General features: G+C 43.1%; 1 protein-coding gene and 1 non-coding gene across 2 annotated transcripts in view; both read right to left on the bottom strand.

Moving 5' to 3' along the window:
* Positions 1-25,985, bottom strand: part of LOC124619658 (scoloptoxin SSD14) — a 531,056-nt gene that overhangs the window by 363,847 nt on the left and 141,224 nt on the right. The gene's annotated exons all lie outside the window — the stretch shown is intronic.
* On the bottom strand, positions 18,572-18,646 carry Trnas-cga. The gene has a single exon. It is a non-coding gene; the product is annotated as a tRNA-Ser (tRNA).

The following is a 25,985-nucleotide window of genomic DNA, read 5'->3' as shown; positions in this document are numbered from 1 at the left end:
AAATGCATAACAACGCGGATGCAACAACGATTCATTATCAAATTTCAGCACCAATTTTTCAGGCGTGTCATCGTTTGCGTGGTATGCACTAATACTGATTACCGGAAAATGAATATTTTTCGTTGTAAACTAAGACTGGTTTTCGACAAATTTTCGGAAGGAACGATTTGGTTGCATGAAATCTGCATTCATTATATGTTCTTGGTGCCGCGAGTGTATTTCCTTGGAATGTCATGGGACAAGTACCATCCATATAGCTGATAGAATGAAAGTGTAGACATGTAACATAGTTGTGAAAGAGCCATTCTAAGGCAGCATCGATTAAAATTTCAATTCTTTACCAACCCAAGCTGTTTGACAACTTTATTTGCCTATCTTGTTACTGTCGCTTATTAACTACCATATAAAACAGCCTTTTTCGAGACGAAAATAATATAACCAAACGAAACTGTAGGACACATTTGGAAATCGAACAGAGGTTCTGTCCACCCCAGTCAAATGCCCTGGTCGCTACACCACCGGCGCTTTCGTCTACCTTGTGGGTACATAAACATCAGTCGTAGAAGTTTTGTAAGGAGGTCATGTCATTTTGATTTTTGTATGTTACCGATGTGCACCTCAGAGAGAGAGAGAGAGAGAGAGAGAGAGAGAGAGAGAGCAAGTTACGTTACTGTGAAACAACTCTTGGTCTTGTCGGGGCACAGCCATTGGCTCTGTGCAGTCTGACACATTCTTAGCTGAAGCGCGGTAGGTGATGGACGTATTCCGTTGTGCTGTGTTGACCTGTAATTGTATCTGTAAGCTGAAGAAAGATTTATTGTATAGGACTGCAAGGATGAATCTTATGTACACTATGCGATCAAAAGTATCCGGACACCCCCAAAAACATACGCTTTTCATATTAGGTGCGTTGTGCTGCCACCTACTGCCATGTACTCCATATCAGCGACCTCAGTAGTTATCAGACATAGTGAGAGAGCAGAATGGGGCGCTCCGCGGACCTCATGGACTTCGAACGTGGTCAGGTGATTGGGGGTCATTTGTGTCCCTGGGTTCACTGTTTCCGAAGTGATAGTGAAGTGGAAACGTGAAGGGACACTTGCAGCACAAAAGCGTACAGGCCGACCTCGTCTGCTGACTGACAGAGACCGCCGACAGTTGAAAGGGTCGTAATGTCTAATATGCAGACATCTATCCACATCATCACACAGAAATTCCAAACTGCATCAGAATCCACTGTAAGTACTATGACAGTTAGGCGGAAGATGAGAAAACTTGGATTTCATGGTCGAGTGGCTACTCATAAGCCACACATCACGCCAGTGTCCGCCCCAGTAGCTGAGTGGTCAGCGTGACGGATTGCCGTCCTCTGGGCCCGGGTTCGATTCCCGGCTGGGTCGGAGATTTTCTCCGCTCAGGGACTGGGTGTTGTGTTGTGTTCATCATCATTTCATCCCCATCCGGCGTGCAGGTCGCCCAATGTGGCGCCGAATGTAATAAGACCTGCGATATGGCGGCCGGACCTGCCCCGCGAGGGGCCTCCCGGCCAATGACGCCAAACGCTCATTTCCATTTCCATCACGCCAGTAAATGCCAAACCACGCCTCGCTTGGTGTAAGGAGCGTAAAATTTATACGATTGAACAGCGTAAAAACGTTGTGTGGAGTGACGAATCAAGGTACACAATGTGGCGATCCGATGGCGGGGTGTGGGTATGGCGAATGCCCGGTGAACGTCATCTGCTAGCGTGTGTAGTGCTAACAGTAAAATTCGGAGGCGGTGGTGTTATGGTGTGGTCGTGTTTTTCATGGAGGGGGCTTGCACCCCTTGTTGTTTTGCGTGGCACTATCACAGCACAGGCCTACATTGATGTTTTAAGCACGTTCTTGCTTCCCACTGCTGAAGAGTAATTCGGAGATGGGGACTGCATCTTGCAACACGATCGAGCACCGTTCATCATGCACGGCCTGTGGTGGAGTAGTTAAACGACAATAACATCCCTGCAGTGGACTGGCCTGCAGTGAGTCCTGACCTGAATCCTATAGAACACCTTTGGAATGTTTTGGAACGCCGAATTCGTGCCAGGCCTCACAGACCGACATCGATACCTCTCCTCAGTGCAGCACTCCGTGAAGAATGGGCTGCCATTCCCCAAGAAGCCTTCCAGCACCTGACTGAACGTGTGCCTGCGAGAGTGGAAGCTGTCATCAAGACTGAGGTTGGGCCAACACCATACTGAATTCCAGCATTACCGATGGAGGGCACCACGAACTTGTAAGTCATTTTCAGCCAGATGTCCGGATACTTTTGATCACATAGTGAATATATTGGAAAGCGAAATGATATAAATTTTGAATAATGTTATTATTTTTTGAAGAGAAGAAGTTTGAGGTAAGACTGCAGCACTGCGCACCTAATTTGTAGAAATGATTATTGCGGTCTAGTTAACGTGGTTCACTTGCTTGGAGCTGAGAGAAAGATCACCTCGCTTCCCTGAATTACACATTAACAAAAAAAAAAAGAAAAAATATTCAAATGGCTCTGAGCACTATGGGACTTAACATCTCAGGTCATCAGTCCCCTAGAACTTAGAACTACTTAAACCTAACTAACCTAAGGACATCAAACACATCTATGCCCGAGGCAGGATTCGAATCTGCGACCGTAGCGGTCGCCCGGTTCCAGACTGAAGCGCCTAGAACCGCTCGGCCACCAGCGGCCGGCTGTACATTAACATATTAAATAATTAAGCTGTTTGGTTTTTATAGAAATTTTTTGTTAACATTGTACCTTTTCAAATCGTTGTTCACATTGTCGAGCATAGTATTGTTTAAACCAAGTTATGTGTGAAGATTACGCGAAGTTTTACCCCGTCTGAAACTTCCTGGCAAATTAAAACTGTGTGCCGGACCGAGACTCGAACTCGGGACCTTTGCCTTTCGCGAGCAAGTGCTCTAGAAACTGAGCTCCCCAAGCACGATTCACGCACGACCCGTCCTCACAGCTTCAATTCTGCCAGTACCTCGTCGCCTACCTTCCAAACTTCACAGAAACTCTTCTGCGAACCTTGCGGAACTAGCACTCTGGAAGAAAGGATATTGCGGAGACATGGCCTAGACACAGAATGGGGGATGTTTCCAGAATGTCTTTTTGAATACATACTTCATTCTAAAATCGTTGTCTTGGAATATCATTTCATAGGAATAGTTACTCTCCCCACCCCGCTCTTTATCGTTACGTACTACCACACGCAACAGTTTGCAAATGGATTTAGAAACAGAAATCTAGCTTAGCCGTTGCTTGCTTGCTGTTTGCTTTTGTGCTTTCGAGCAATCTGCAAAAATATTGTCAAGAGGCGAGGTAAATGGAAATTCTGATTAACGCCGGATAATTGTTTTACTTCTGTTTCGCATTTAATATAGAGATGAGTTGCATTCATATCAGATACTGATCAGTTGAAATTAGGTTTTGTTTAGTCAAACGTAAGGATACGAGTCTAAGTTGGGTAACAAAATGGTTCAAATGGCACTGAGCGCTATGGGACTCAACTGCTGTGGTCATCAGTCCCCTAGAACTTAGAACTACTTAAACCTAACTAACCTAAGGACATCACACACATCCATGCCCGAGGCAGGATTCGAACCTGCGACCGTAGCAGTCGCGTGGTTCCGGACTGAAGCGCCTAGAACCGCTCGGCCATCGCGGCCGGCTGTAAGGAAGGACTGACATCATTCTCGCAGTATACTAACTGGCCGAAGTCTGCCGCCTTCTCCACCTACGGTTGGGTCTATGTTAATTCCTACGAGTTGCTGCACCCAGGTATTTGTATGAGTTGGGCAATTCCAATTATGACTCACTAGTATTGTAGTCATATGATAACGGGTTTGTGCCTTTTGTAAAATGCAGTTTTACATTTCTGAACATTTAAAGCAAGTTAACGATCTTTGCATCAGTTTGAAATCTTATCAGTGTGTCTGAATATTTATGCTGCTTTTTTAAGACGTTACCTCTTTATGGACAGTCCCATCATCTGGGAAAGGTTCTAAGGCTACTATCATACTGTCTGACAGGCCACTGACATACAACACGTACATCAAAGGTCCCAAAACACTTCCCTGGAATACACCCAAAGTTACCTTTACATCTGTCGGTGACTCCATCACAGCTACCGTGTTGCGTTCTCTACAGCAAAAAAATCCTCAATCCAGTCACAAATATGGCTAGATACCCCACAATATCGTACTTTTACTGTATGGGAGCGACGGATGTTTGATGGAAAAGTTTCAGTGCGAATGCAGAACCAACCTCAGAACTCCTACAGGAATCGTAAGCCAGTCAGTCAGGCAGCAGCTCTCGACTAATACACATCTACACAGCGGCAAGTTAAGTGTTTATCTTATTGTGCCCAAGATAGACACGAAGCCCATGCCTACTACAGTAGTACAAGTTTATATGCCAACTAGCTCTGCCGATGATGAAGAAATTGATGAAATGTATGATGAGATAAAAGAAATTATTCAGGTAGTGAAGGGAGACGAAAATTTAATAGTCATGGGTGACTGGAATTCGAGAATAGGAAAAGGGAGAGAAGGAAACATAGTGGGTAAATATGGATTGGGGGAGAGAAATGAAAGAGGAAGCCGCCTGATAGAATTTTGCACAGAGCACAACTTAATCGTAGCTAACACTTGGTTCAAGAATCATAAAAGAAGGTTGTATACATGGAAGAATCCTGGATATACTAGAAGGTATCAGATAGATTATATAATGGTAAGACAGAGATTTAGGAACCAGGTTTTAAATTGTAAGACATTTTCAGTGGCAGATGTGGACTCTGACCACAATCTATTGGTTATGAACTGTAGATTAAAACTGAAGAAACTGCAAAAAGGTGGGAATTTAAGGAGATGGGACCTGGATAAACTGTACAGAGTTTCAGGGAAAGCATAAGGGAACACTTGACAGGAATGGGGGAAAGAAATACAGTAGAAGAAGAATGGGTAGCTCTGAGGGATGATGCAGTGAAGGCAGCAGAGGATCAAGTAGGTAAAAAGACGAGGGCTAATAGAAATCCTTGGGTAACAGAAGAAATATTGAATTTAATTGATGAAAGGAGAAAATATAAAAATGCAGTAAATGAAGCAGGCAAAAGGAATACAAACGTCTCAAAAATGAGATCGACAGGAAGTGCAAAATGGCTAAGCAGGGATGGCTAGAGGACAAATGTAAGGATGTAGAGGCTTATCTCACTAGGGGTAAGATAGATACTGCCTACAGGAAAATTAAAGAGACCTTTGGAGAAAAGAGAACCACTTGTATGAACATCAAGAGCTCAGATGGAAACCCAGTTCTAAGCAAAGAAGGGAAAGCAGAAAGGTGGAAGGAGTATATAGAGGGTCTATACAACGGCGATGTACTTGAGGACAATATTATGGAAATGGAAGAGGATGTAGATGAAGATGAAATGGCAGATACGATACTGCGTGAAGAGTTTGACAGAGCACTGAAAGACCTGAGTGGAAACAAGACCCCAGGAGTAGACAACATTCTATTGGAGCTACTGGCGGCCTTGGGGAGTCAGTCCTGACAAAACTCTACCATCTGGTGAGCAAGATATATGAAACAGGCGAAATACCCTCAGACTTCAAGAAGAATATAATAATTCCAATCCCAAAGAAAGCAGGTGTTGACAGATGTGAAAATTACAGAACTATCCGTTTAATAAGTCACAGCTGCAAAATACTAACACGAATTCTTTACAGACGAATGTAAAAACTAATAGAAGCCGGCCTCGGGGAAGATCAGTTTGGATTCCGTAGAAATGTTGGAACACGCGAGGCAATACTGACCCTACGACTTATCTTAGAAGTTAGATTAAGGAAGGGCAAACCTACGTTTCTAGCATTTGTAGACTTAGAGAAAGCTTTTGACAATGTTGACTGGAATACTCTCTTTCAAATTCTGAAGGGGGCAGGGGTAAAATACAGGGAGCGAAAGGCTATTTACAATTTGTACAGAAACCAGATGGCAGTTATAAGAGTCGAGGGACATGAAAGGGAAGCAGTGGTTGGGAAGGGAGTGAGACAGGTTTGTAGTCTCTCCCCGATGTTATTCAATCTGTATGTTGAGCAAGCAGTGAAGGAAACAAAAGAAAAATTCGGAGTAGGTATTAAAGTCCACGGAGAAGAAATAAAAACTTTGAGGTTCGCCGATGACATTGTAATTCTGTCAGAGACAGCAAAGGACTTGGAAGAGCAGTTGAACGGAATGGATAGTGTCTTGAAAGGAGAATATAAGATGAACATCAACAAAAGCAAAACGAGGATAATGGAATGTGATTGAATTAAATCGGATGATGCTGAGGGAATTAGATTAGGAAATGAGACACTTAAAGTAGTAAAGGAGGTTTGCTATTTGGGGAGCAAAGTAACTGATGATGGTCGAAGTAGAGAGGATATAAAATGTAGACTGGCAATGGCAAGGAAAGCGTTTCTGAAGAAGAGAAATTTGTTAACATCGAGTATAGATTTAAGTGTCAGGAAGTCATTTCTAAAAGTATTTGTATGGAGTGTAGCCATGTATGGAAGTGAAACATGGACGATAACTAGTATGGACAAGAAGAGAATAGAAGCTTTCGAAATGTGGTGCTACAGAAGAATGCTGAAGATTAGATGGGTATATCACATAACTAATGAGGAAGAATGGAATAGGATTGGGGAGAAGAGAAGTTTGTGGCACAACTTGACCAGAAGAAGGGATCGGTTGGTAGGACATGTTCTGAGGCATCAAGGGATCACCAATTTAGTATTGGAGGGCAGTGTGGAGGTTATAAAATCGTAGAGGGAGACCAAGAGATGAATACACTAAGCAGATTCAGAAGGATGTAGGTTGCAGTAGGTACTGGGAGATGAAGAAGCTTGCACAGGATAGAGTAGCATGGAGAGCTGCATCAAATCAGTCTCAGGGCTGAAGACCACAACAACAACAACAAATTAATTCAGTCTGCAGTGCAGTAGTTGCTTACTGAACAACCATAGTACATCAATGCATCAGCGTCCATCGGGGACACATCAGGAGGGGAGCAAGTTGCATATCAGAGATTCTGTCTGCTTTTATAGTCTTCTTCCCTAGTTAGCCTTGCTAGAATGGTTAGGATGTATGCGTCCTGTGTGCTGACGCAGGAGGAGCTGGCCGCAGCTCGCGAACAGGTGATAGAGCTTCTGGCTACGGTCAGTCACCTTCAGACTACGAATTGTAGATGAAAGGCAACAGACAGATTCCATATTTCTAGATTTCCGGAAAGCACTTGACACGGTGGCCCATAGCAGGCTGTTAAGGAAGATACGAGCATATGGAATAAGTTCACAGATATGTGAGTGATTCGAAGACCTCTTAAGTAATAAAGCCCTTTATGTGGCCCTCGACGGCTAGTGTACATCAGAGAGAAAGGTAACGTCAGCAATGCCCCAGGGAAGTGTGACAGGACCGCAATTGTTCTCTGCATACGTAAATGATTTAGCGGACGGGATGGGCAGCAATCTGCAGTTGTTTACTGATGATGCTGTGGTGAACGGTAAGGTGTCGAAGTTGAGTGACTGTAGGAAGATACGAGACGACTTAGACAGAATTTCTAGCTCGTGTGATGAGTGGCAGCTAACTGTAAATGTGAGAAAATGTAAGTTCATGCGGATTGGTAGGAAAAACAAACAGTTATGTTCGGATACGGCAGTAGTAGTGTAATGCTTGACGTCGTTTAAATATCTGGGTGTAGCGTTGCGAAGCGATATGAATATGTGAGGATTGTGGTAGTGAAGGTGAATGGTCGACTTCGGTGTATTGCGAGAGTTATAAGAAACTATGGTTCATCTGTAAAGGAGACTGCATATAGAACGCTGATGTGACCTATTCTTGAATATTGCTCGGGTGTTTGAGATCCGTACCAGGTTGAATTCAAGGAGCACATCGAAGTATTTCAGAGGCGGACTGTTAGATTTGTTACCGGTAAGTTCGAACAACATGTAAGTGTTACAGAGATGCTTCGGGAAATCAAATTGGAATCCTTGGAGGGAAGGGGACGCTCTTTTCGAAGAACACTGTTGAGAAAATTTAGAGAACCAGTATTTAAAGCTGACTGCCGAATGATTGTGTTGCCGCCAACGTGTATTGTGCGTAAGGACCATGAAGATAAGTTAGAAAAATTGGGGCTCATACGGAGGCATACAGATGGTCGTTTTCCCCTCGGCCTATTTGAGAGTGGAACAGGAATGGTGGTACGGGTACCCTCTGCCACGCACCGTACTGTGGCCTGCGGAGTATCTATGTAGATGTAGATCAGAAATCTGGGGGTGAGATGATTAATGGACGGGGGTTGTTGAGGTGCAGCGAGCGGGATGTTGGGAATTTGGGTCTGAAGGGAAGCGTGCCCGGTTGGCCGAGGCGGTTACCGAAACCATTCTAGAGATATGGAGCATCCAGATTAGAGTTCCAGTTAGACAGAAATTTTCGACTCTTACCGTTGCATTGCCGAAATGCACTGCGTGACTGGAAGTTATTATTTCCTTCCTACCTCTTTCCCGTCCGGTTTCCTTTCCATCCGCTTTTCCCCAATTATTGATATATATATATATATATATATATATATATATATATATATATATATATATATATATATATATATATATGTCTCAGCTGCTTTATCGTGAGTAGCGTCTGTTATGTCGGACATGTCCGACAGAACAGACACCACGCATACATATAATTTTTATTTTCTGTTTAATCTGGTGCCTCACGCAAAAAATGGTTCAAATGGCACTGAGAACTATGGGACTTAACTTCTGAGGTCATCAGTCCCCCAGAACGTAGAACAATTTAAACCTATCTAATGTAAGGACATCACACACATCCATGCTCCAGGCATGCCTAGAACCGCTCGGCCACCCCAGCTGGCGGTGCCTTACGCAGATCGGAGTCATGAGACATGGATCAGAAATTATGTTCTAATCAGAATGGCGTAAAGAATTGTCTGTTGGCTTGTTTGAAAATCATCACTTTACTAGTGTGTGCTTATTTTTGCCTTGGAACATTTCGTCGAAGAAATAGACCAATTTTTCAATCTTCTACATCCACGTCTACATTCTGCAGATATCAATTCTATATCTGCTTTCGATATACCTCATTTGTGTTTCATATCTTATCGGAGTACCAGAGTTGACTTGAGTGACTAAGTGAAGGGCATGAAATTCCTGTGAAATGATAACCCGGACCTTGACCAACTGGCGGTGTTATTTTATCTGCGTTAATGTACATTAAATCACAATCACGGGCCGAAGTGTGTGTGTGTGTGTGTGTGTGTGTGTGTGTGTGTGTGTGTGTGTGTGTTATAACAGTAATATTCAATCAGTCGTCTAATTTATAATTTTTTTTTGTATGTACATTTTATCGCTATACAACTGTGATATGCGAAGACTATTTGAAAAAGTGTTGGAGTTCTTTGCTAATGTATATTTGTAACTTACGTAAAGAAATACGTGAAACAAATAATTTACTGGATAACATTTTGTCATGGCTTGATGAAATTAAAAATGTTCGTGTGTTTAATATTATACACTCCTGGAAATGGAAAAAAGAACACATTGACACCGGTGTGTCAGACCCACCATACTTGCTCCGGACACTGCGAGAGGGCTGTACAAGCAATGATCACACGCACGGCACAGCGGACACACCAGGAACCGCAGTGTTGGCCGTCGAATGGCGCTAGCTGCGCAGCATTTGTGCACCGCCGCCGTCAGTGTCAGCCAGTTTGCCGTGGCATACGGAGCTCCATCGCAGTCTGTAACACTGGTAGCATGCCGCGACAGCGTGGACGTGAACCGTATGTGCAGTTGACGGACTTTGAGCGAGGGCGTATAGTGGGCATGCGGGAGGCCGGGTGGACGTACCGCCGAATTGCTCAACACGTGGGGCGTGAGGTCTCCACAGTACATTGATGTTGTCGCCAGTGGTCGGCGGAAGGTGCACGTGCCCGTCGACCTGGGACCGGACCGCAGCGACGCACGGATGCACGCCAAGACCGTAGGATCCTACGCAGTGCCGTAGGGGACCGCACCGCCACTTCCCAGCAAATTAGGGACATTGTTGCTCCTGGGGTATCGGCGAGGACCATTCGCAACCGTCTCAATGAAGCTGGGCTACGGTCCCGCACACCGTTAGGCCGTCTTCCGCTCACGCCCCAACATCGTGCAGCCCGCCTCCAGTGGTGTCGCGACAGGCGTGAATGGAGGGACGAATGGAGACGTGTCGTCTTCAGCGATGAGAGTCGCTTCTGCCTTGGTGCCAATGATGGTCGTATGCGTGTTTGGCGCCGTGCAGGTGAGCGCCACAATCAGGACTGCATACGACCAAGGCACACAGGGCCAACACCCGGCATCATGGTGTGGGGAGCAATCTCCTACACTGGCCGTACACCACTGGTGATCGTCGAGGGGACACTGAATAGTGCACGGTACATCCAAACCGTCATCGAACCCATCGTTCTACCATTCCTAGACCGGCAAGGGAACTTGCTGTTCCAACAGGACAATGCACGTCCGCATGTATCCCGTGCCACCCAACGTGCTCTAGAAGGTGTAAGTCAACTACCCTGGCCAGCAAGATCTCCGGATCTGTCCCCCATTGAGCATGTTTGGGACTGGATGAAGCGTCGTCTCACGCGGTCTGCACGTCCAGCACGAACGCTGGTCCAACTGAGGCGCCAGGTGGAAATGGCATGGCAAGCCGTTCCACAGGACTACATCCAGCATCTCTACGATCGTCTCCATGGGAGAATAGCAGCCTGAATTGCTGCGAAAGGTGGATATACACTGTACTAGTGCCGACATTGTGCATGCTCTGTTGCCTGTGTCTATGTGCCTGTGGGTCTGTCAGTGTGATCATGTGATGTATCTGACCCAAGGAATGTGTCAATAAAGTTTCCACTTCCTGGGACAATGAATTCACGGTGTTCTTATTTCAATTTCCAGGAGTGTATATTTGTGCAAGTAGTCATTTGTATAAAATGGTACACGCTTAGGGACAATGTGTAGGATAAGTGTTGTGTGAAAGATGGAGTGCTTTTGTACTGTAAGGAAGTTTATGTTGGGAGCGTGGCTTGGATTTTAGGCGCGCTACCTGTGGTGCGAGCGGGAACGAGAACAGAGTCTGTAGGCAGCAGTGAGAGAGGCAACACTCGGAGCATGCTATTCATTGCCTTGAAATTGTTGCACAGTAGCCTCGGATGACGATTGCTGAATTATTACGGCTTTGGTACAAGTTGTTGGGCTATGTTACGGGCGTTAAAAATGGTTCAAATGGCTCTGAGCACTGTGGGACTTAACATCTTAGGTCATCAGTCCCCTATAACTTAGAACTACTTAAACCTAACTAACCTAAGGACAACACACACACACACACCCATGCCCGAGGCAGGATTCGAACCTGCGACCGTAGCAGTCCCGCGGTTCCGGACTGCAGCGCCTAGAACCGCACGGCCACCGCGGCCGGCTACGGGCGTTAAAACGACGCCAAGAAGAATTCATTAGCCCATACTTCAAAAAACTTGTACGCCGTGCGATGGGTAGTGTAGCCGATATTACTGTCCACCATACCCAACGCCTACAGCCAAAAGGTTACGAACTGTATTATTAAGATTGTAGAAGCGTGAACCATTAATTCAAAATTCACTTTTTCTGAATAATTGTAGTTTTAAACATAAATTTTGGTTCAGCTTCTTATTTTATTCCTAATCATTCACCTACATAGGGTCCTTTTCCTAGTGTTTTATTATTCCGAGTAAGCCTATTATAAAAAAATTTGAAGTGCTTTATTCAGTAGCTACGATCACTAATTAAATAATTGTTGTGAACTAACTTTTAAAGTGAAAGTAAAAGGATTGTATGATTTAAGTAGCAGAAGTGCTCAAGTGAAATTTTACTTAAGTACTGAAGTAGATGTTTTCAGACAGATTTAACGATTTTAAGTCTTACTCTCTTTGTGGCAATAAGTAAAGTGAAAGTGAGCAAATAAGATTAACTTTGAGTAAAGTAAAGATAAAATTCTTCCAGTTATAAATGAAATTCAGTAAAGCACAAAGAGTTGTAAAAAGAAAATTACTTATGTAGCTCAGTAACACTGAAATAGGTTTACCTAAAAATCCTGAACGACAATATAAAGTGGCCACACCCTACGTTTGGCCTTTGAAAGTTCATTTTTTAAGAGAAGGTATAAAAAAAGGTCTTCATAAATTTAAATGTGTGTATTATGCTATCAGAATATTTAAATATTTATTTTGTCGATTATACAAAATGCAAACATAGAAGTCCCACCTGGCCGAATTTTTTTTAGCGCATACTTATGATTAAAAATTCATGGCCTTTCTAGATCAAAACTATGTAGGGATGTAGGTGTAGTGACTAAAAGATTACTGTGTCTTTCTCAGAACAATATCCTGAAAAGTTATATTTTTTGTGCAATTTTATTATGGAAGAGCAGGAAAGTGGGCCAAGTTTACTTTTTCTGCTTTTCTCAAACTTAACCATTCTTTTGTCTAGATAGGCTGTCAACCTTAAAACCATTACACATACCACTTAATGAAATTGGAACAAAACGGCCTTAGATTCAGTAATATTCCAAATTTACTGCGTTTCTTTCTAACAGCACAAAACTCTTATGAAAACAACCGTGATTTCTATATCCACTGGTCATAATCACGGTCAAATCCTGTAAAAGCGCTAACATTATACGACAGGCGTATAATATATGCACATTTCCCCATATAATAGTGTTATATGTGGCTTTTCGCATAGCTGGACTGTTTGTTCCGTTGACGTATAGTGTTATAGTGTGTGTGTGTGTGTGTGTGTGTGTGTGTGTGTGTGAGAGAGAGAGAGAGAGAGAGAGAGAGAGAGAGAGAGAGTAGATTTGCTTACATTTGTTTAATTCTAGACATTTAACAGACCATATATATCTTAGTTTAATATACTTTTGCAGTTTGGCTATAGTAATGATGTTTAACTACTAACTGCAGACAGTGTCAATGTATCGTTATTTTTTGTGGTGACAGTGCGATACAATGGGATATGCGCAATTCACCTGCTATAGCAGGTGCTTCAGTGAATCGGGCGATTTTGCAATAATAACACGCTATGTCAGTAAACAGGAGTGGTGCCATCTGGACAATAAACCTTTGCCATCGATCCTGATATCGATGTTTACTCGAGATGGCGTCCAGAACCGGTAAACAACGCAATGATGCCGTGAAGGCGTTTCGCCACAGCACGTGGCCGCGCAGCGCGTAATTCGTGCTCATTACAATGTCGCACGTCGTGCTCCACTCCCATCGACACATTCTATCAAAGTGTGGGTGCAGAACTGTGAGGAAACGGGTGATACGGTGCGAAAGAGTGACGTAGATGGAAACCGGGTCTGCACACCAGAGATAGGAGAAGCTCTCAGCCGAAATCCCGGGCGTTTTGGACGCAAGCAAGCGCTGCAGCTTGACATATCGGATCGCAGTGTACGGTGAATATTACGCAAGGAAGTGTAGTGCCACACATACAAAATTCAGGCAGCGCAAAATTTAAATGCGGCCGACCTTCCAAAGAGACGATTTTGCTGGATATGGTTGGAACTCATGAACGACAATCGAGGCCTCCGCAACAATCTGATCATGAGCAATTAGGCCAATTTCTATGCGCCAGGCCTTGTTAACAAGCAAAACTTTAGAAATTAGTCACGCGAAAATTCTGAAATGCTTCGTAAAATGCCACTTACATTCAGAAAGTGGTAGTGTAGTGCGGCCTATCATAATTTGGAATCACAGGGCCTTTCTTAAAAAAAGAAAAAGAAAGATCGTGGCAATATTGTTACTATGAATACAGAACGCTGTGTTCAGATGTTGAGCCATTTTTTGGTAGGACAGCTTGCTGCTCGTCGTGTAAAGTACGTGCAGGCACGTTCTTCCAAGAAGGCGGGGTCACGTGTCGTATCTCGCGGCATTCCATTAACGCGACACAGAACAACTTTCCTTCCTGGTCATCTCATGTCCAAGAACGTGAATATTTCCTGGGCCCTGAGGCTCCCTCATCTTTCAGCGTGTGATTTGTTCCCTTGGGGTCATCTGAAATCTCAGATCTTTCGCTGTCGCTGTGACCCACAACACACCATACAGGAAGTGAAGAAATTGAAAGATCAAAAGATCAAATTCGGGGAGCGGGGGGTGGGGGGGAGTTAATCGGATCGGATTCCAGTGCCAGTGCTGCAAGATGTGACGTCTAGCTTCCGTAAAAGACTTGAAATGTGTGTGATGGAAAATGACGGCCACCTACGTGATATTTTCAAGTGACAAACATATCACATTACAAACATTGTATATTAATGTTGTACTTCTCTTATATCGCTGGTGAAAGTTTCGAAATCGCCCACTTCACTGCCACACAAGTTCATAAACAATGTGTAGTTGCTGTTGTTAATTGAATACAGTATCTGTGATGTCGTCAGTCATACGACCACACCGTCGCCTGAGAGATCGATCCGCCGGATGCGATTCTCTCGATAAATGGAACAGAAGAACGGCTGTGTTAGCCAAAGAGTACACAGCCAGTCGCAGTACTTATGCTCGCCACGAGGCCACTTCATGTGCAGCAGGAGTGCAGTGCAGTTGTGCCAGTCTACAGTTCGTAGCCGCGCTCAGTGGTCAGCCAGCGCCGATGTTAGTCACCGTCTGCAGCTCAGTCACTGCTGCCATCAAGTCTTTGTAGTTCCGTTCCAAGTTAGTCTTCAAATTCACCAGATTCGACATTCAAGAGTACGAGAGATTAATTCGTGACAGAAAGATTTGTGATTTGTAAATTATGTCATTCTACAGACGCTTAGTGTAGTCGCGTCTTCTATAATTGTCAACCAACTGATCATGGACTACAGCAAAGTTAAGTAATAAATACTTTCTTATTTTGTACTCCTGCTAATTAATTGTGTCTTCCTGTTGTAGCTACCAAGCAGTCTTGGCATAGTACAACCCACGTTTCCACCTCCTTGGCTACCTTATATTTTGCCACCTCATGTTGGTGGACTCGATTATGGTGGAAAATCGAGAGCCATCAGTGTCCGTGACTGGGTTGCTCAATACGTTTCGAATTGCCAGTTGCACTCATTTGAAGGGAATTATTAATTTAGAAAGGTTTCACGTGATTCTTATTACTTTTTATTTTCATTTGCCATATTTTGATGCGTGTCGAGCACGCTTTGCTCATCATTAGCTTTTTTATGGTACTTGAAATTACTAAAATCAGTCTAGAGCTATGTGATGACATGTAAACTACGTCCATTGTAGTGTTGATGTGGTCGGTTCTGTTGGGAGAATGGCGAGAGAGCTGGGGTTACTGAGGGTGAGCAAATAATTTTTTGTTTGTTGGGGGGGGGGGGGGGGCTCAGAGTGCTCCTGCACAATACAGCCTGTGATGAGTGCATGAAGAAATTTTACCGGCAGGTGCTACGCTGCTCTGATGATACATTTTCTTGGTAGGTTATACATTTCACTTAGCATTCTAAGAAACATATTTCCCAGACTTTTATTGGAGTACAGAGAAAAGGAACAGGAGTTAAAACAACATTATCTCAGATTTGCCGACAAAACTATCTTGAACCTTAGTATGTGCAAAAGTCGGTATTAATAAACAACCGATACAGCACTGAGAGGCTAATGTCACTATAATAGCTGAGATATGAGCCTCAAGAAACGACCAATGAGTGCTATCGCTATGAAAGCCGTGTGTATGAGACACAAAAAGTAAAGACTGCTCCCAGAAGCAATGATCATCAATATCTGATTTCTTCAAGCTATGCAAATGTACAATTCTTGTACCCGAGAAAACAGCATGAAAGCGGTTTCTCAATCTTGAAATTGAACAGGAATAGTAATACAAACACGTACTTTCATAAATTCAATGCAACCTAACAGAAATTGACTTACGTAGCAGGTCTTAGCTTTCTGCTTACACACTATCCAGATATACACTACTGGCCATTAAAATTGCTACACCACGAAGATGACGTGCTACAGACGCGCAATTTAACCGATAGGAAAAAGATGCTGTGATATGCAAATGATTAGCTTTTCAGAGCATTCACACAAGTTTGGCGCCGGTGGCGGCACCTACCAACGTGCTGACATGAGGAAAGTTTCCAACCGATTTCTCATACACAAACAGCAGTTGACCGGCGTCACCTGGCGAAACGTGGTTGTGATGCCTCGTGTAAGGAGGAGAAATGCGTACGATCACGTTTACGACTTTGATAAAGGTCGGATTGTAGCCTATCGCGATTGCGGTTTATCGTATCGCGATATTGCTGCTCGCGTTGGTCGAGATCCAATGACTGTTAGCAGAATATGGAATCGGTGGGTTCAGGAGGGTAATACGGTACGCCGTGCTGGATCCCAACGCCCTCGTATCACTAGCAGTCGAGATGACAGGCATCTTATCCGCATGGCTGTAACGGATCGTGCAGCCACGTTTCGATCCCTGAGTCAACAGATGGGGACGTTTGCAAGACAACAACCATCTGCACGAACAGTTCGACGACGTTTGCAGCAGCATGGACTATGAGCTCGGAGACCATGGCTGCGGTTCCCTTGACGCTGCATCACAGAAAGGAGCGCCTGCGATGGTGTACTCAACGACGAACCTGGATGCACGAATGGCAAAACGTCATTTTTTCGGATGAATCCAGGTTCTGTTTGCAGCATCATGATGGTCGCATCCGTGTTTGGCGACATCGCGGTGAACGCACATTGGAAGTGTGTATTCGTCATCGCCATACTGGCGTATCACCCGGCGTGATGGTATGGGGTGCCATTGGTTACACGTCTCGGTCACCTCTTGTTCGCATTGACGGCACTTTGAACAGTGGACGTTACATTTCAGATGTATTACGACCCGTGGCTCCACCCTTCACTCGATCCATGCGAAACCCTACATTTCAGCAGGATAATGCACGACTGAATGTTGCAGGTCCTGTACGGGCCTTTCTGGGTACAGAAAATGTTGGACAGCTGCCATGACCAGCACATTCTGCAGATCTCTCACCACAATACGCCAGTCACTACTCGTGATGAACTGTGGTATTGTGTTGAAGATGCATGTGCAGCTGTACCTGTAGCTCTGTTTGACTCAATGGTCAGGCGCATCAAGGCCGTTATTATGGCCAGAGGTGGTTGTTCTGGGTACTGATTTCTCAGGATCTATGCAGCTAAATTGCGTGAAAATGTAATCACATGTCAGTTCTAGTGTAATATATTTGTCCAATGAATATCCGTTTATTATCTGCGTTTCGTCTTGGTGTAGCAATTTTAATGGCGAGTAGTGTATTAATGTGAACACGTGCCAAAAGCCTAAATGACCACCTTTTGCAGCACGGACCGCTGCAAGATGTGCAGGAAAAGATTCAATGATGTTGTGGAATGTACAATGTGGTGCCATGCCACCTCTAGTGCCGTGGCATGGCGCGAACAGCCCCATAAAGGGTGGTCCCATAGACTGGGTTCCTTGCTCTTAGAATCACGCACGTACGCTGCGAGCTGGGCGACACGTTACGTTGTCCTCCTGGTAGATGCCACCGTGCCAAGAAAAAAGAAACCGTGTTAGGGGTGGACGTGCTCCCGAAGGAAGGATCCATGCTTGTTTTGATCCACTGTGATTTTCAGAATGATGAGATCACTCAGGGAATGTTGGGAAAACATTCCGCAGACTATAGCACTTCCTTCTCCAGCCTGGACCCTTCCGACGATTGTTGCATGGTGTTTGCTTCCAGACGTTCCACGCAGTACGTGCCAGGGGCCATCTGTCCTACGATGCGCCACCAGTTGCGGCAGTGGCGCGCGAGTTCCAGCCTTAATCGGCGATGAGTTGCAGTGACCACGGGAGCATGAAACACGCGCCGGTTGCGGAAGCCGACATGCAGCAATGTTTGCTTGACGGTCATTGAAGAGACACTGTTGGTAGCCCCTTTGGTTCATCTGGGGGTGTCAGTTACTAACCCATTAGCGCTGTGCGCTGCCATATGGCAACGTTTGTAACACTTTTTTAAAATCGTTGATTCCTCGACATCAACGATGCGAGAGTGTTGGCAGCACTAGATTCCGTTCCGCAAGACTGTAAAGATCACTACAATGCAACAGTTTTGACAATACATTGAAATTCTGCAGCGTAAGCAGTCTTGGAAGTGAAACTTCCTGGCAAATTAAAACTGTGTGCCGGACCGAGACTCGAACTCGGGACCTTTGCCTTTCGCGGGCAAGTGCTCTACCAACTGAGCTACCCAAGCACGACTCACGCCCCGTCCTCAAAGCTTTACTTCTGCCAGTATCTCGTCTCCTACCTTCCAAACTTTACAGAAGCTCTCCTGCAAACCCTGCAGAACTAGCACTCCTGAAAGGAGACATGGCTTTGCCACAGCCTGGGGGATGTTTCCAGAATGAGATTTTCACTCTGCAGCAGAGTGTGCGCTGATATGAAACTTCCTGGCAGATTAAAACTGTGTGCCGGACCGAGACTCGAACTCGGGACCTTTGCCTTTCGCGGGCAAATGCTCTACCAACTGAGCTACCCAAGCAAGCTGTGAGGACGGGGCGTGAGTCGTGCTTGGGTAGCTCAGTTGGTAGAGCACTTGCTCGCGAAAGGCAAAGGTCCCGAGTTCGAGTCTCGGTCGGGCAGTCAGTTTTAATCTGCCAGGAAATTTCATATCAGTGCACACTCCGCTGCAGAGTGAAAATCTCGTTCTGGAGTGTTGGAAGTCGTTGTTTGCTGAGTGACGAAGAAAAATGGAGTATAAGTTCGAGTAAGTATGTTTTATACAGTAACCTACGATATATAATTAGTTTTTTTAGTATGGTTGTGCTTTAAATACTCAAATATATATTTTTTGGAGGTTACTGCTTGCTGCGAAATAAATTACGTTCATTTAGGCCGTTTGAATGCCGGTGTTGCCATATGGCAACGCTAGGCGCTTGTACTCAGTAAAAGGACGAATTTTCTCTTTTTTGTTTTAGAAGAGGTTTCTCGCTTGCTGAGGCGCTGGAGATTCTTTATAATGACAATATTGAAGGTGATGTGTTTGTTGAGCCCCCATATAATATTTTCCAAGAAAGATCGGGGATATTTTGAGACAGCAATAGAGAAGAATGATGGATTATTGCATGTGCAGTGGCTGGACAACTCAGTTGTCACAATGATCTCTTCTTCATGTGGTGCACAAGAAGTTGGCCGTGTCAAGAGATTCTCGCAACTAAAAAAACGAAATATAATGATTCCCAGACCAAAACTAGTAGCCAAATATAATACATATATGGGAGGTACTGATCAGATGGATCAGAATCTAGCATGCTATCGCACTGCAATAAGAAGCAAGAAATGGTACTGGCGTCTCTTTACATGGATGTTAGATGTCGCCATACAAAAGAGTTGGATTTTGTATAATAAAGCATGAAACCAAACTATTTCTCAGCTTGATTTCAAGAGAGAAGTAGCAACAGTGTACCTGCAAAGACACCAAACCGTACCGTAAGGAGCCGGGAGACCATCTGCATCAAGGGCATGTTCCGACAGCCGCATATCAGATTCAGTTAGGTTTGATAAGATTGACCACCTCATCCAGCACACAGAAGGAAAGAAGAAGGAAAGGTGTGCACACAAGGACTGTAAATCTATTGTGAGAACAATGTGTTCAAAGTGTAATGTGGGATTGTGTATTGACTGTTTTATTCCATTTCATGTAAAATAATGCTGAGTTCAAGGTTTGATTTTTGATTATTAATTGTACTTTGTTATGAAGTATCAATTGTATGATGAAGACTGAGTAATAAATTGGCACAAATCTTGTGTATGTAATAAGAAATATCAATAACCTACTTATTTTAGTTGAAGTTGTAATCCATATAAATTTAGGTGGTGAAAGCGCCTAGCGTTGTCATATGGCAACATCAAATATCTCGCTAATGGCGGTAATGACTTTCGTCGAAACAACTCTTTTGTGTAATTTATGCCTTTTAAAGACATAAAAACGCAATTTTTTAAAAAAAACACGAAAAAATTAATTCCGGCGCTAATGGGTTAACAATTCCACGTCTATTCGCTTGTACACATTTCTGCAGACCTCATTCACCCCTGTCGTCTATGGTCTGTGATGCACAACGGTTGCCTCCGCGCTGGGTTTGGACAGAGCCATTTTGCCATGCACGGTATACTTTACTCATGGCGGCACGCGATAGTTTACAAACTTTGCCGATTCGGAAATGATTGCATCCTTGAGTCGAAAGTCAATGATCTTGCCCTTTTGGACGTCCATTTCCACGTTACGACAACGACTGCACTGTTTTCCGCATCCCCCCCCCCGACACGCTTTACGTACCCTCCACTTCTAGTGCTGCCACTGGCCGTCTATGAGTGGTTATTGCACGTCGACGTGAAAGATAGGTGACGGTCACATTACTGTGACTGGACCGTGTATAATGGGAAGAGGACGAAGTCCAGGGTGAACAAGCGCCTTTCACCGTGCAACACGAAAACGTTAGCGAACCAAATAACGACAGACTAACGGAACCTCAAATGGAAGATATTAGTGTTGCTAAAGTCTCGAAACTTATTACAAACTTGAGACATATTAGAAACTTGACATCAGACCATAGTAGAAAAAGAGATTTCCACCATGGACATAATTCTGACAATGGAATACGAAACGAATAAAAAAAAAATATAGTCAAGACACATTCGTTTAGCTTCGCCAACTCACTATAAAACTAACACTTCCAATATAACATACACCTGGAGTTACACTCCAGGTCGCTCATCACCACCGTCTTAAAAAAAAGTAGAACTGCATTATCGCGATCTTCCAAACCCTTCCCATCTCCACCTACACTTATTTACGTTGGTAAGGTGAACCATTGTGACCGCTGCTGATCACGAGGTTGATTGCCGCCTGCTCATGTTACGGCAAGGCAAGTGTATGAGGGGAACAGAGACTGTACTGATTGCAAGTGGAGAAATCAGCTGGCATATAGTTCAAGCATTCTGTAACGACCCAGTGTGAATCTGGCAAAAATGGTTACCTGAAAAAAATATGACTGTATTGGAAATCAGTTTCTAAAAAGTTTATTTTTCATGATACTCGATCCAAAATTGCGAACATGGCCAAAGAATTGCAAATTTGCAAAGAACGGTTTTTCTTGAATAAGTAAAAAACCATCATTTTTATAAGGATTGATTGCTTTGTTACGGATCGAAATATATGGAAAAAGCAGTTAAAAATCGGGTTCCCTATAAATCGTTAACATTTACATTCTCATACTTCCTAATTTACCCATGGTAAGTTAAAAAAATTAAAATATGTAAATTATTTTTCGACTTAAATCGATTTTTAAAAAAAGAAGGGCGCTGTCGATAATTGGCAGATGGCCCTATAGTAAAGGTTTTAGTCTTATTTCCTTCGCAAAGCATTGCGCTGTCATGCTATAAAATCATTTTTACGATTTTATTAATTGAAAGGATCAATAAACGACTTCAAAATCTTGCACTTTTGTTCGGCATGGTCTTCAAACTATCTCAATTTTCATTTTATGAAAATAACTTTTAAAGAAAGAAATTGTTGACAATTTTTTCACGAACTAAAACCAGTAGTTGCAACAGACTTCTGGAACCTAGATAACTTCTTTTTTAAAAAAAGTCTATTAGTTGCAATTAACATTTCACAACAATGTGCTTGATGGATGTTAATATGGAATACTTATATTTTCAAGAAACAAATAGTAGAATACGTTCCTTTATTTTTAGTGTTACAAACCGATATGTTCCGTTTATTTCATTTTGTACCAAAAATAGGTAATTACTAAAGAAAAGAAGCCAGTGTTAAAGCAGGGACGGCCAAGAATTCGGCTCGCGGACCGTGGCGGGGCACGAGTGGCAAAGCGCCCAGCTTCGCTCCACATTTCCCCCACCGCCACGCCACGCTGTCTGAGCGCGAGGAGGGGGAAGAGGGAAAAACTGCGCACGCGCCGCAATTAAATGATAGTGCAGTCGCACTGCATACCACTTGGTTTTATATTTCATATTTCTCAACAACGCTGGTCACAAACAAAACAAATTTTCAGTATTATTTAATTATTTTCGGTGCGCTGAACACATAATATAATTTTTATCTGGTACAAGCCGTCGGCATACGGACAGATGCTGAGAATTTCACAGAGTTTCGCACTCCAGTTGCTTTGTAATCGTGACTTATTTAGTTTCATAACCCAAAAATGGGCTTTGCCACAAGAATGTCTATCGAAATATTGTAGCACTTTTGTGACCTCATTATGGAGACGTGGAAACTCTACCTAAGGAAAGCAATGTAGACGTCCTGGTCAGTTTGAATGTAAAAAGATTTGCATAACTGGAATTACCGTTCAGCTCGATCAGTTACATCTAAAGAAGCACAGGCGCGATTTCAAGTGAAAGCACTTTCATCTGAAACGGCAAACGTTCTCGGAAACAAGATGTAAGATTGACACAGTGCCCCCAAAATCTTTATAATAGTATCCTTATAATTTTTTCTAGGGCACAATGAATTCTTCAAACCTCAAATTTTCTTTAACGCCAGTGAGCTTAGGGAACTGCATTATCATTGTCAGAATGTGACCCTTCTACTACGCGATTTTCTTTTTAAATGCATGCCCGCCATAAAATCAAAAATTACATTTCAATGTCTTACGGAGGGCAGTGTGCAGTCAACTCCACTTAAACTGCGAAGTCCGCACTTCCTTCGGAATGTTCTAATTTTCGTTCCTGCACTCAATTCCTTTCATAAATTCAACAATAGCCCCAGGTGTACTCCCTCACTTAACCTACGCACTTTACAGTAACATATAAAGTCTTCATACTCTTCGTTCAGTTCCTATGAAAACTGTTGCAATTGACAAGTGAATAATGCGTGTGACTCCAGAAATTTTACTCTTGGTACCACCAATTCCTTCGCTTGCTCCATGCCTGCAAATTTAGCACAAAGTGGTTTATGATGTACAGAACAATGAATCCCAGCTATTGAGCATTTTAACCTTTTGCTCTTTCATTGTCAACTACATGTTTAAGGGGGGGTAGGAAGTTAAAAAATTTGTAAAATTCGATTTTTCAAAAATAAGTCTACTTTTCATTGCACATCTTCCCAATTTAGTATTGGAGGGTAAAAATAGTAGAGGGAGACCAAGAGATGAATACACTAAGCAGATTCAGAAAGATTTAGGTTGCAGTAGGTACTGGGAGATGAAGAAGCTTGCACAGGATAGAGTAGCATGGAGAGCTGCATCAAACCAGTCTCAAGACTGAAGACCACAACAACAACATCTTCCCGTATAGTTTGATGTAAGAAAGAAATGTATTTGAGAGATGATAAGCCACGTTATTTGGTCTTAAGTGTACCAAGATGCTGGTGATAGTAAAGCTTTCCTTGAGGTTAAAAAATGTGCTCCATATGGAGCTGAGACTATTGTGCAGAAATTAGAATGTGTGGGACATGCACAGAAAAGACGTCGCACTAGATTTAGAACCCTGAGACAACCTTTGTCAGGAAAAAAAATTATCTGATGGGAAAGGAATAAAAGGGAGAGGGCCACTGACGGATGCAGAAATTGACAAGCTGCTGACATATTACGGCTTGGCAATAAGAAGGAACACAGGAAACTCGAAAAATATGAAACAAGCAGTTTGGGCCTTATATTTCCACAAAATGTCCACAGGCAGTAAACCTATCCATAACATGCGCCGAAAGGAGTGAATCATGGTGTGGCTACCAAAGGTCAATTGCTGATGGTGAAGAATATCATCACATGAATTCTCTACCAAATGCTGTAATGGAAGCCATGAAACCTATATTCAGGGATCTTGCAAATGAAAACTTATTGAAGAAATGTCTTCATGGCGCTACCCAAAAATCGAATGAAAGTTTTAACGAATGTATATGGGAAAGATTGCCAAAAACCATTTTTGGGGGAAGAAATGCACTTGCTGTTGGTGTTTATGATGCAGTTTCATGTTTTAATGATGGTGTCCAAAGCAAGAAATATGTTTTAGAGAAAATGGCGACGAAGCCTGGAGTGAACTGCATGAAAGCTTTGTATGCGATAGACAGAGAGCGTGTACTGTAAACAGATTAATCATTTTTGGAGGTGATAAAATCAAGAAGAGTGCGTCATAGGAATGTGAAAAGGAACAAAACTGATTTATAAAATGAAAAAGAACCTGCTTATGGTGCTGTACAGTTCTAAGATAATGCCAAATAAAAGCAGAAACTTTAAAGGCCAGTTTCCGCAAAACACAAATTTCTGTACTTCAATACCAGTACATGTAACATCGAAAATAAATTTCCTATTATTTTCAAACTTTGTATGCTTCTTAAACACAAACTCCTTAAGGCAAAACTCTAAAATTTTCCAAATATATTAAAAACTGTAGTAAAAATTGAGATAAATTAACTACAAAATTTGAGTTTTTTTAACATGAAGTTTAAAATGTAACAGCTCATTCATTTTTTTATAAATGTAATAAATTCTAGAGTTTTATACACCTGTAAGTATGGTTTGTATGCTGAGCAAAATTTATAGAAGAATCTCTCTTACTTATGAAGAAAAGTGTACCTATAGCAACAAATGCAGCCAATATTAAGTGAAAAAATGACGGAATTTCACATGTAAAAAAATTTATTTTCTTATGTTTTCGAACTTCCACTGCTATGAGTGTGAATCCTGAATCCTTCCTAGTCACGCTGACAAAGTTTCATGGATTTATTTGTAAAAGTATAGACAGTGGAAATTAAAATGTACTGTGGTACCTCTCCGGATCCAAGTCGACCCTTTTGACGTCCTACCTCCCTTAAATTCTTTTTGCATTATATTGTAATGTCTTTTCATAGCAAATATGCACTACGTGTTACTTATGCGAATTGAGAGTTCTCGTCACTCTGTTCTGTCATTCTGCACCGTTCTTGCTCCATGTGGATGGCCGTGTCTGGACACGCTGTCATTCAGGTGAACCAGCGTAGAGACGTTGACACAGCAGGTGGTGGCAGTATTACGCTATGAAGAACATTCACCTTTGAGTCCATAGACTCTGTGGTAGTAACTGAAGGCATTATGTCACCTGTGGACTACGTGAATATTATTACTGCGGACTACCAAGACGGCGATGGGATCTTCAGCTGTACTATCCCGACGGCAACGACATTTTCAACTATACTACCCCGGCGGTAACGGCATCTTCAGTTGTTGTGTCACAGTGGTCGAATAATACTACAGTGGTTTCAAGAGCGTGACAGTAAGGCACATTGATGTGTTGGCCAGAAAATTCACCTGTATGAATCTTATTGAAAACATCAGGGAGTCCGTCGAGCGGCAGCTCCACGGCCCTTAATTTATGGGAATTGCGTGATTTGTCCTCAGTCATGTGGCGTGACATACCTCCGGAAACCTATCATGGACTTGTCGAATCCATGTCATGCAGATTCGCTGGTGTATCCCGATCGGCCATCACGCTATGAAGAAGATGATCATTATATTATGCCTCACCATTTCATATCAGCCACTATCAATATTGTTATTATTGTCATTATTATTGTACCATTATTATTATTATTATTAGTATTTTGTTATCACTATTAGTGGCAGCAGCAGCACTACAACTACTGCTAGTATTAAGTTTATTAGTTCATAAAACTAAAACTGAAGTCCGTCCGAACTGGACTCAGAGAGCTCAACAGTACCGACCGACCACCGTGTCATCCTCAACCGACAGGGTGCGACTGGATGAAGATATGGAGGGGCATGTAGCCAGCACACCACTCTCCCGTCCGTTGTCAGTTTTTGTGAGCGGAGCCGCCACTTTGCAATCAAGTAGCTCCTCAACTGGCCTCACAAGGGCTGAGTGCAT

Source organism: Schistocerca americana, chromosome 1, assembly GCF_021461395.2.
Source record: "Schistocerca americana isolate TAMUIC-IGC-003095 chromosome 1, iqSchAmer2.1, whole genome shotgun sequence".
Classification (NCBI taxonomy): domain Eukaryota; kingdom Metazoa; phylum Arthropoda; class Insecta; order Orthoptera; family Acrididae; genus Schistocerca; species Schistocerca americana.
The sequence above is the reverse complement of the archived record's forward strand: the minus strand, read 5'-3'. Positions and strand labels throughout refer to the sequence as shown.